Genomic DNA, 9,593 nt, shown 5'->3' with positions numbered 1-9,593 from the left:
ATCAAATATTTTTTGTGAAATGCTGATGTTAGCATGACATCAGCACTGCATCAACATACCTTACCTGCCTCTCCTTCTAGCTCCTTTTTGACCTACTCTCAATTTTTTGGCCATAACTTGAGCATATGGAGGTATTTTTTTGATTCGAAAGAAGTGTCAGAAAGCTAGTTCTAAGACAGAGACATTGGTGTAGGTATTTTTAAGTTTTGATGCTTTTTTAAATCCCATTCTTTTAGTTGAAGTTTGAAGTTCTATTTTTGACTCCGATAAGCATATCTTTTGCATCCCATGTTAATTTTTTGAAAACTTTATATTTCTGGAAAGCTAGTTCTATCACCTTTTTAGAAATGTGGTCTTTTTCCTTAGTTTTTGGCCCATACTCTTTCTATCATATTTTTGTCTTTTTTGCTATATGGTGGATATCTTTAGTGTTTTAGGCCTGAGGATCATTTTCCTGGCATTGTTTCCTTTGCTTTTGGCTGTAGTATATTTTGTTGTAGCTTATTTTTAGTTTTGATCATTGTAGCTATCATTTTGAAGCACTTTTATGTATCACACTAAGATAAAGTGCCACTTTTGCATTCTGGGGATCATGAATGTTGTTTTTGAGTTAGTTGTACTTGCACTATTTTTATAAAGCACCATGGGGGGATAGTTGTTTGCTATTTTAGACTTCTCCCTTTGTCAAGTGAGTGTCTCTTCCTTGACATTAGCCCAATGCAGAGTCAGTGTGACCGTGTCTTTATAGGTGTTTGTACCTCTTCCTCTATTGTCATTCTTGGTTCGTCTACAGGAGACTTTGGCCCACCTTCTTAGTTGCCTGTCATCACACCCTATCTACATTAAGGAGGGGTTATGTTGTTGTTCTAATGCATCCATGGTTCGATCGTTTGATAGTGTGAACTATGTATATAGTGGTTGATCCTATGTACCAGGTGATTGTAGTGGCTGGCTAGCTATGCATTTTGGTGAGATGGATCATCTACCATATAGACATGCTCGGTTCGTGCCTTCTTCTTCCATGGAGGTTTTTTAGATCTTTAGTTTGGTAGATTTGAGGCTTCTTCATGCTTCAATGATGCTCTTTTGATCACTCCTTGTTCCTGTTTTAGGGGACATTCCCCTAGTTGGAGGCTTCTTTAGTTCTTGACTAGGTTCTTACCTCTTTTTGGGGGAGGGTTTTTCCCATGTGGTTTTCTCTTTTTCCCTGTTTATAGAGGTTGCATTATCTTTGCATTGTTTATGGGTACCTAACATGGCCTCATTGTCAAGACCCATTCTGCATTTCTTAGTTTTGTGAGCTTAAGGCATTTCCCTAAGTTGCACTTAAGGGGGGGTGTTAGAGTAAATAATTAAATTACTAATTATTTATTCTATTTACTTAAGCTTACTTAGGTAAATGCATTTGTTTATTAATTGTAGCCTAGGAGTTCATTATAAGTTGTTGACAATACGAGATTTTTATCTCTCCTAAGTCATACTTATCCTCTCACATTGTTTAAGGACTTTCCACCTTATGTGGATGTATGCTTAGTTGTCACACTTATCTCCTAGAATCTTTTAGCTTGTTCTGGAAGATTCTTGGAGCTCTTTATATTTGAGCTCCCTCATTTTATTTTCACAACATCAAGGTATATTGTAAATACATTTTCATTGTGTTTGCATATTTTCTCTCTCATGCCTATTTAGGGTTTTTCCCTTGCTTCATGCTCTTCCTTCCTTGGCTTCTCTTTGATAGGTTTTTGCATGAAAGTGATCTTGGGCATCTTTAGAGTTGGCTTTCATCAACTCCAATAGTTCTCATCGATAGAGGGGGTTCTCATGGATGAGAATCATAATGAAACTAAGGATATTATCCTTACTTCTATTTTCCTCTAAAATTTCTTTATATTATGACATCTTGTGTTTCCATTGATGAGTCAAGTTTTTGGGATGCTTTGTTTATGATTTTTGAAGTATAGACTTGAATATCTTATGGTTTTTATGGTTTTTCATGAACATGATACAACCTTTTATGTTTATAAGTTTTGACTATATGTATATTTGATGCTCATGAAACTTGAAGACAATACTGAATATATATCTAGATTAATTAATGTCAAGGTAAATGTGGTATATTTATTCTCTAAGCTTTAATAGGTACACCTCCTATAATTGTGTGAAAAGGTTGCATTTAAATAGGGAAAAATTATTATGATCTATGCCTTGGATTCATCTTTTGGATTTTGTTGTGTTAACCTTTTATAGGGAGAATAAGTCAATAAGGAGTGTAGACTAAAGGATGAGTGGGTCTTTCAAGGTGGGAAACTATTTCAAAGTTCATTTATAGCTCCACTTTTTCCATCACTTTGTGGTTGTTGATTTCATTCGAGACAGTTTAGTTGATGAGCGTTCCTATATTTTTGAATCATTGAATGTGGTTTATCTTCTCGCATAAATGATGCTATCACTCTTAAAGCTAAAAGTTGTTATGCTATGTAATGGAAGACCTAGTTTGTAGGCATTCTATTTTTCCTAGTTTCCTTTAAATAAGTTGGAACTTCTATTTCTAGAGGGTTAGATGTTTTTGGTTTGAGAAATTTATGTTGTAATCAAGAAATAGAGTTGTTAGAGTAAATAATTAATATTTAATTATTTATTCTATTGCTTAAGCTTACTTAGGTCATGCATTTATTTAATATTTCATATTTAATGCATGTAGTGGTTAGTTGTTGACAACACGGGAGTTTGTTCCCTTCTAGTTGTCACACTTATCTTCTACCACCTTCCAGCTTGTTCTACAAGCTTCCATGAGCTCTTTATATTCGGGCTCTCTCTCATTGTATTTGAACAACAACAACATCACATCATTTCTTACTGTAAATACATTTCTTCTTGTGTTTGCATTCATGGTGTCTCTCATGTCCGTTTAGGGCTTTGCCCGTACTCCATGATCTTCCCTTCTATGGCTTCTCTTTGATAGGTTTCGCATGCAGGTGATCTTGGTGTCTTCGGAGTTGGATTTCATCAACTCCAACATGGTATCAGAGCTTTCCTGCTGCTGCTTCGTTGAAGAAATTTTGAAGCCGTGATTTGAAGTCACAAACCCTAGTTTGTTTGTGCATTTTTTTCTTCAAATCAGGGGATCAGCATTTTTTCGAAGCCTTTTCAGCCCAAACGGACATCACCATTGGATCCGGAAGGCCGTTTGTAGTCAGGATTCATATAAAACTTGTCATTTTTGGAGACAGGGCAATTTTGACGATTTTTTGAGGCTTCCAGGGTCGCTGCCGTACGGATCGTACGGACGCAGAGCATAAATTTTTTTTTTTAAAATGTGTTTTCCGGGCGCACCGCCACACCACCTGCGCGCAGCCTACAGCGGCCGCAGCAGGCAGCGCCGCCCGCGCTCCGCCGCGGCCCGGCCACCTCCCGGCCGCCGCCCTCCGCCGGCGGCTCATCCTGCATCCGCCACCTCCGCCGGTAGCTCTGCCGCCTGCGGCCACCTCCTCTCGGCTCCGCCGCCCTGCAGCCGGCTCCGCCCGCCTCTCCTCAGCCCGACAGCACTGCAGCACTGTCAGCCGAATCAGCCACTGCGGTGGTGACATGTGGCATGGGCGCCATGTGGCACCTTGCCACGTGGACCCGCCATGTCACCCCTGCCACGTCAGCCATGTCTCATCCGTACTACCACGTGGAAATGCCACGTGGCACTCTTTTTTGCTGCGACGACCACCAAACCGTCAAATTTAATCAGCTGACTTGCTGACGTCAGCGTTGCATCAGCCCTTGCATGCACCTCTCCCGATTGCTTTTGGACCTACTTGTGGTTTTTTGGCCATAACTCTTGCATACGGAGGTTTTTATCCGATCCAAAAGAAGCGCCAAAAAGCTGGTTCTAAGACGGAGATTTTGGTGTAGGTATTTTTTGGTTTTGATGCTTTTTTATTTCTCATTTTTTCTGTTGAAGTCTGAAGTCCTATTTTTGACTCCGACATGCATATCTTTTGCGTCCCATGCCTGTTTTTTGAAAACTTTATATTTCTGGAAAGCTGGTTCTATGTACTTTTTAGAAATGTAGTCCTTTTTCTTCATTTTTGGCCTCTTCTCTTTCTATAATAGTTTTGGCATTTTTGCTCTATGGTGGATATTTTGAGTGTTTTAGGCTCGAGGATCGTTTTCCTGGCATGGTTTGCTTTCTTTTTGGCTGTATTTTCTTTTGGTTCAGCTCTTTTTTAGTTATGATCATTGTAGCTATCATTTTGAAGCACTTTTTATTCTCGCACTGAGATAAATTGTCACTTTTGTATTTCGGGAGTCATGAACGTTGTTTTGAGTCAGTTGTGCATGCAATATTTCATAAAGCACCATGGGGGGGATTATTTGTTTGCTGTTTTAGGCATTCTCCCTTTGTCAAGTGAGTGTCCTTTCCACGACATTAGCCCATGCAGAGTCAGTTAGACCGTGTCTTTATCGGTGTCTGTACCTCTTTCCCTCTCTCCTCGTTCTTGGTTCGTTTGTAGGAGATTTTGGCTCACCTTCTCAGTTGCCTATCATCACACCCCGTCTGCATTAAGGGGGGGTTATGCTATGTTCTAATGCATCCATGGTTCGATGGTTTGATAGTGTGAACTATGTATTTAGTGGTTGATCCTATATACAAGGCGATTGCAATGGCTGGCTACCTATGCATTTCGGTGAGATGGATCATCTACCATATAGACATGCTCGGCTCGTGCCTTCTTCTTCCATGGAGGTTTCTTCAGATCAGCAGTTTGGCAGATTTGTGACTTCTTCATGCTTCAGTGATGCTGCTTCTTCATGATCACTCTTTGTTCCTGTTTTAGGGGACAATTTCCCTAGTTGGAGACTTCTTCAGCTCTTCACTAGATTCTTACCTCTTTTTGGGGGAGGGTTTTTCCCATGTGGTTTTCTCTCTTTCCTCGCTTACAGAGGTTGCATTCTTCTTGCATTGTACATGGGTACCTAACATGGCCTCGTTGACGGGACCCATTATGCATTCATCTTAGCTTTGTGAGCTTAAGGCATTTCCCTAAGTTGCACTTAAGGGGGGGTGTTAGAGTAAATTTAATTATTTATTCTAACACCCCCCCTTAAGCGCAACTTAGGGAAATGCCTTAAGCTCACAAAGCTAAGATGAATGCATAATGGGTCCCGGCAACGAGGCCATGTTAGGTACCCATGTACAATGCAAGAAGAATGCAACCTCTGTAAGCGAGGAAAGAGAGTCTTCGACTGTTCACAGGTTAACCGATTATAAAATATCTCAAATGAAGGCATCCTATGTCTATCACCCAAGGCATCCATAGTGGAGTAGAAAGTGGAAGAGAAGATCTGATACTGTCCCTTTAACTTTGAGAGTACCAAAAAAATACACTCATCATCTGTTTTGTTCTTCCCACATCCCTGCAAAAGTGTACGTAGAGATTTGAACTTCATCAAGAAGTCCTCAATGGTGGGAAAGTGATCAGGTGTCAAAGAAGTCAATTCTACATCTAGCTGAAGTGCCCGAAACTCATTCACTTGTCCAAACAAAGTCTGAAATCTTAGCCAATAAGCCCGTGGAGTAGTCAAACCATCCAGGTGAAACAACAAGCTGTCTGAAATGTTGAGTGCAATAAGCCCCATGGCTTCATCCATCTTGTTCCTGTGTTGTAGAATCTCATAAGGTCGTTGGAGATTAGGCTGATGCTCATCCAAACAAGACCATAGACCTCTTGACATTAGAAGTCTAGTCATTTGTGCCTTCCATGTGTGGTAGTTGTGTGGTGTGAGACGGGATATAGATGGATCCGCCATTGAGAGAAAGAAGAAGACGAAAGTAGAAGGGTCTTAACTGAAGTAAATTACAGAAAAGAAAGACACCCCGGTACAAAAATATCTCCCAAATACCACAAAAAAACAACTAAGGAAAGCAAAAAATTGGAAAGGAACCTGGATTTGTTGATGCAGAATAGGAAACAGAAGCCTCTACTTTGACACAAAAATTGGAAGCTCAAACGAACTAAAAATCATGCGAAACTAGATCCAATGTGTCCGTCTCTGAGTCAGCTTTCCGACGCTTCTTTCGGATCAGAAAAAGACCTCCGTATGCTCAAGTTATAGCCAAAAAACCGACTGCTGCTCAAAAATGCACTTGCTGGAAAATTACAGACAGTGGCATAAATTTGACAGCCGTATGGCCGTCACAAACCTGTCGCCGGCAAAAAAAATCCGTCATGGCAAGGTGATGTCACACACCGGGAAAGTGACATCAGCGGACCAGAATATGACGTCAGCAAATCTGTCAGCATTCACGTGGCGGTCAATGATTGGTAGTAGACAGCGCCACGTGTCGTCCGGTGGTTGGAGAGGCCGCAGGGCGGCGGAGCGATGAAAACTGCCGGTGGCGGTGGTGCCCGGGAGGAAAACTCGGCGGTGCCGCTGTCTGCGGTGGCGGAGGCAGTTGTGCCCGGGTGGCGGGTGTTTAGGGTGGCGCCGCGGCGGGAGCCGCTGGCAGAGCGGCCTGTCGGAGGCGCGCAGGCGGAGATCGGGTGGCCCCGCGGTGGCGCGTTGGCACTGCTGCGGCGGTGCCCGGTTAAAAAATTTTTTATTTTTGCACTATCGTGCGTCCGTACGATGGTACAACCAGACCCTGAAACAAAAACAAAATTTGCCTTTCGGAGCTCTGTCTCCAAAAACGGAAAGTTTTATATGAATTTTGACTATAAATGGCCTTCCGGATCCAATGGTGATGTCCGTTTGGGCTGAAAGTGCTCCAAAAATTTTCTCTAGCCCTGATTTGAAGAAAAAATGCACAAACAAACTAGGGTTTGTGACTTCAAATCACGGCTTCAAAAATCCTTCAAACAAGAAGCAGTAGGGAGGCTCTGATACCATGTAGGAGTTGATGAAATCCAACTCCGCAGTTGCCAAGATCACCTACATGCAAATAGCTTGCTGAAGAGAAACCGAAAGAGCAAGAGCATGAAGCAAACAATGCAAGAGAAAATATTTCACAATAGGAAAATGAAATTGCTATGTGAATGGCGTGTGACATCACCTTGCCGTGACGGATTTGTTTTGCCAGCGACAGGTTTGTGACGGGCATACGGCCGTCAAATTTATGCCACTGTCTGTAATTTTTTAGCAAGTGCATTTTTGAGCAGCAGTCGATTTTTGGCTATAACTTGAGCATACGGAGGTCTTTTTCCAATCCAAAAGAAGCGTCGGAAAGCTGACTCAGAGACGGACACATTGGTGCTAGTTTTGCACAATTTTGAGTTCGTTTGGGCTTCCAATTTTTGTGTCAAAGTAGAGGCTTCTGTTTCTTATTCTGCATCAACAAATCCAGGTTCCTTTCCAGTTTTTTGCTTTCCTTAGTTGTTTTTTTGTGGTATTTGGGAGATATTTTTGTATGGGGGTGTCTTTATTTTCTATAATTTACTTCAGTTAAGACCCTTCTACTTTCGTCTTCTTCTTTCTCTCAATGGCGGATCCATCTATATCCCGTCTCACACCACACAACTACCACACATGGAAGGCACAAATGACTAGACTTCTAATGTCAAGAGGTCTATGGTCTTGTTTGGATGAGCATCAGCCTAATCTCCAATGACCTTATGAGATTCTACAACATAGGAACAAGATGGATGAAGCCATGGGGCTTATTGCACTCAACATTTCAGATAGCTTGTTGTTTCACCTGGATGGTTTGACTACTCCACGGGCTTATTGGCTAAGATTTCAAACTTTGTTTGGACAAGTGAATGAGTTTCGGGCACTTCAGCTAGATGCAGAATTGACTTCTTTGACACCTGATCACTTTCCCACCATTGAGGACTTCTTGATGAAGTTCAAATCTCTACGTACATTTTTGCAGGGATGTGGGAAGAACAAAATAGATGATGAGTGTATTTTTTTGGTACTCTCAAAGTTAAAGGGACAGTATCAGATCTTCTCTTCCACTTTCTACTTCACTATGGATGCCTTGGGTGATAGACATAAGATGCCTTCATTTGAGATATTTTGTAATCGGTTAACCCGTGAACAGTTGAAGATTACTCAAATGGATTCACTTTCAAGTTCTCAGTCACAGGCATTGCTTTCCAAGGATACACAGGAACATAAAGTTGAAGCAGCTATTAGATCCCTCTTCTACTAGTTCATCATCTTCTAACAAGAAGGAGAAAAAGAAGACCGCAACTCCTACCTGTTCCTATTGTGGGAAAGGATCTCATGATGAGGCACGTTGTTTTTAGAAGAGATGTGATGGCTATGAGAAACAGATTGCTGATTTGCACGCTCTCCTTCAGAAGAGCACTATTTCCTCTCCATCCTCTTCTACCTCAAAAGGGTCTTCTTTTCAGGCTTCCTCCACCTCTTCAACATCTACATCAGATCTTGGAAAGGGTCATGCATTTCAGGCTTCCATTACATCTCCTTCACAAATTGCTTGGATACTGGATTCAGGTGCTTCTCACCATATGAAATCTTCTCAAGGTGTCTTCTCCACTCTTGAGGCTTCTCCTATTCCTCACATTCTCATGGGGAATAACACTGCCTTACCAGTCCATGGGAAAGGTTCAGTTCACATCCAAGATGGTATATTCAATGATGTATTGTATGTTCCATCTTTGTCTGCTAACCTTCTCTCGATTTCTCAGATTACACGCAGTGGATCAGGGAAGACAGTTGAGTTCACTATTGATTCAGTCTTCATTCGAGATCGTGCTACAAGAGAACTTATTGCTATAGGGGTAGTTGATCCTTCCACTCGTCTCTACTCTTTCTCACACTTTGGTCCACAATCTCCATTGTTGGAGCACACTACTTCACTTTTGCAGGAGCATCGTGTGGTGCAGTTAGGACACTTGAACCTTTGTATTGTTCCTGAGATCCTTATTTTGACTGCCACACCACAACCAGTTGAGGGCTTTTCCTCTCTACAAGATTCTCCTTCCACTCCATCTGATCTTCCAGCTTCTTTTATTGAGACTCCAGGTACACTTGTTGCAGCTACTTCAATGGACATTCATGACAATGTCATCACACCTGCCTTGGGGATTCCCGTTTCAGTTCCTCATACATTCTCTTTTGGACATCAGCTAGGCTTTCCAGTTGCTCCTCTCACACAGGGATTTCCTTGTTACGTGCCTTTGTTCCTTCCGAATTGGAGTTTCATTGGTTCGATCATTTCTACAAGAGCTCCATCATTATGGGGGGGGCTTGGTGTCTATTCTCATGGGGGGGCTGGTTGTACTTATGGTTTTGAGAGAGTCTCTTGAAACATTTCTGGCGGAAGTTGTCCTTGGGGGGATTGGTTGAGGCCTTCCTTCCTTCACTTCATGTTTTTTTTAGCATGTTGTTTTTCACCTCTTTTTGGAGGAGGGTTTTTCCCACAGGGTTTTCCCTCTTTCTCCGTTTTACAGAGGTTGCATTGTACATGGGTACCTAAAATGGCCTCGTTGCTGGGACCCATTTTGCATTTCATCTTAGTTTTGTGAGTTTCAGGCATTTCCCTAAGTTGCACTTAAGAGGGGGTGTTAGAGTAAATAATTAATTATTAATTATTTACTCTATTGCTTAAGCTTACTTAGGTCATGCATTTATTT

This window comes from Cupressus sempervirens, chromosome 1 (genome assembly GCF_028749045.1).
Source record: "Cupressus sempervirens isolate cs-2001-9-10 chromosome 1, ASM2874904v1, whole genome shotgun sequence".
Lineage (NCBI taxonomy): Eukaryota > Viridiplantae > Streptophyta > Pinopsida > Cupressales > Cupressaceae > Cupressus > Cupressus sempervirens.
The sequence above is the reverse complement of the archived record's forward strand: the minus strand, read 5'-3'. Positions refer to the sequence as shown.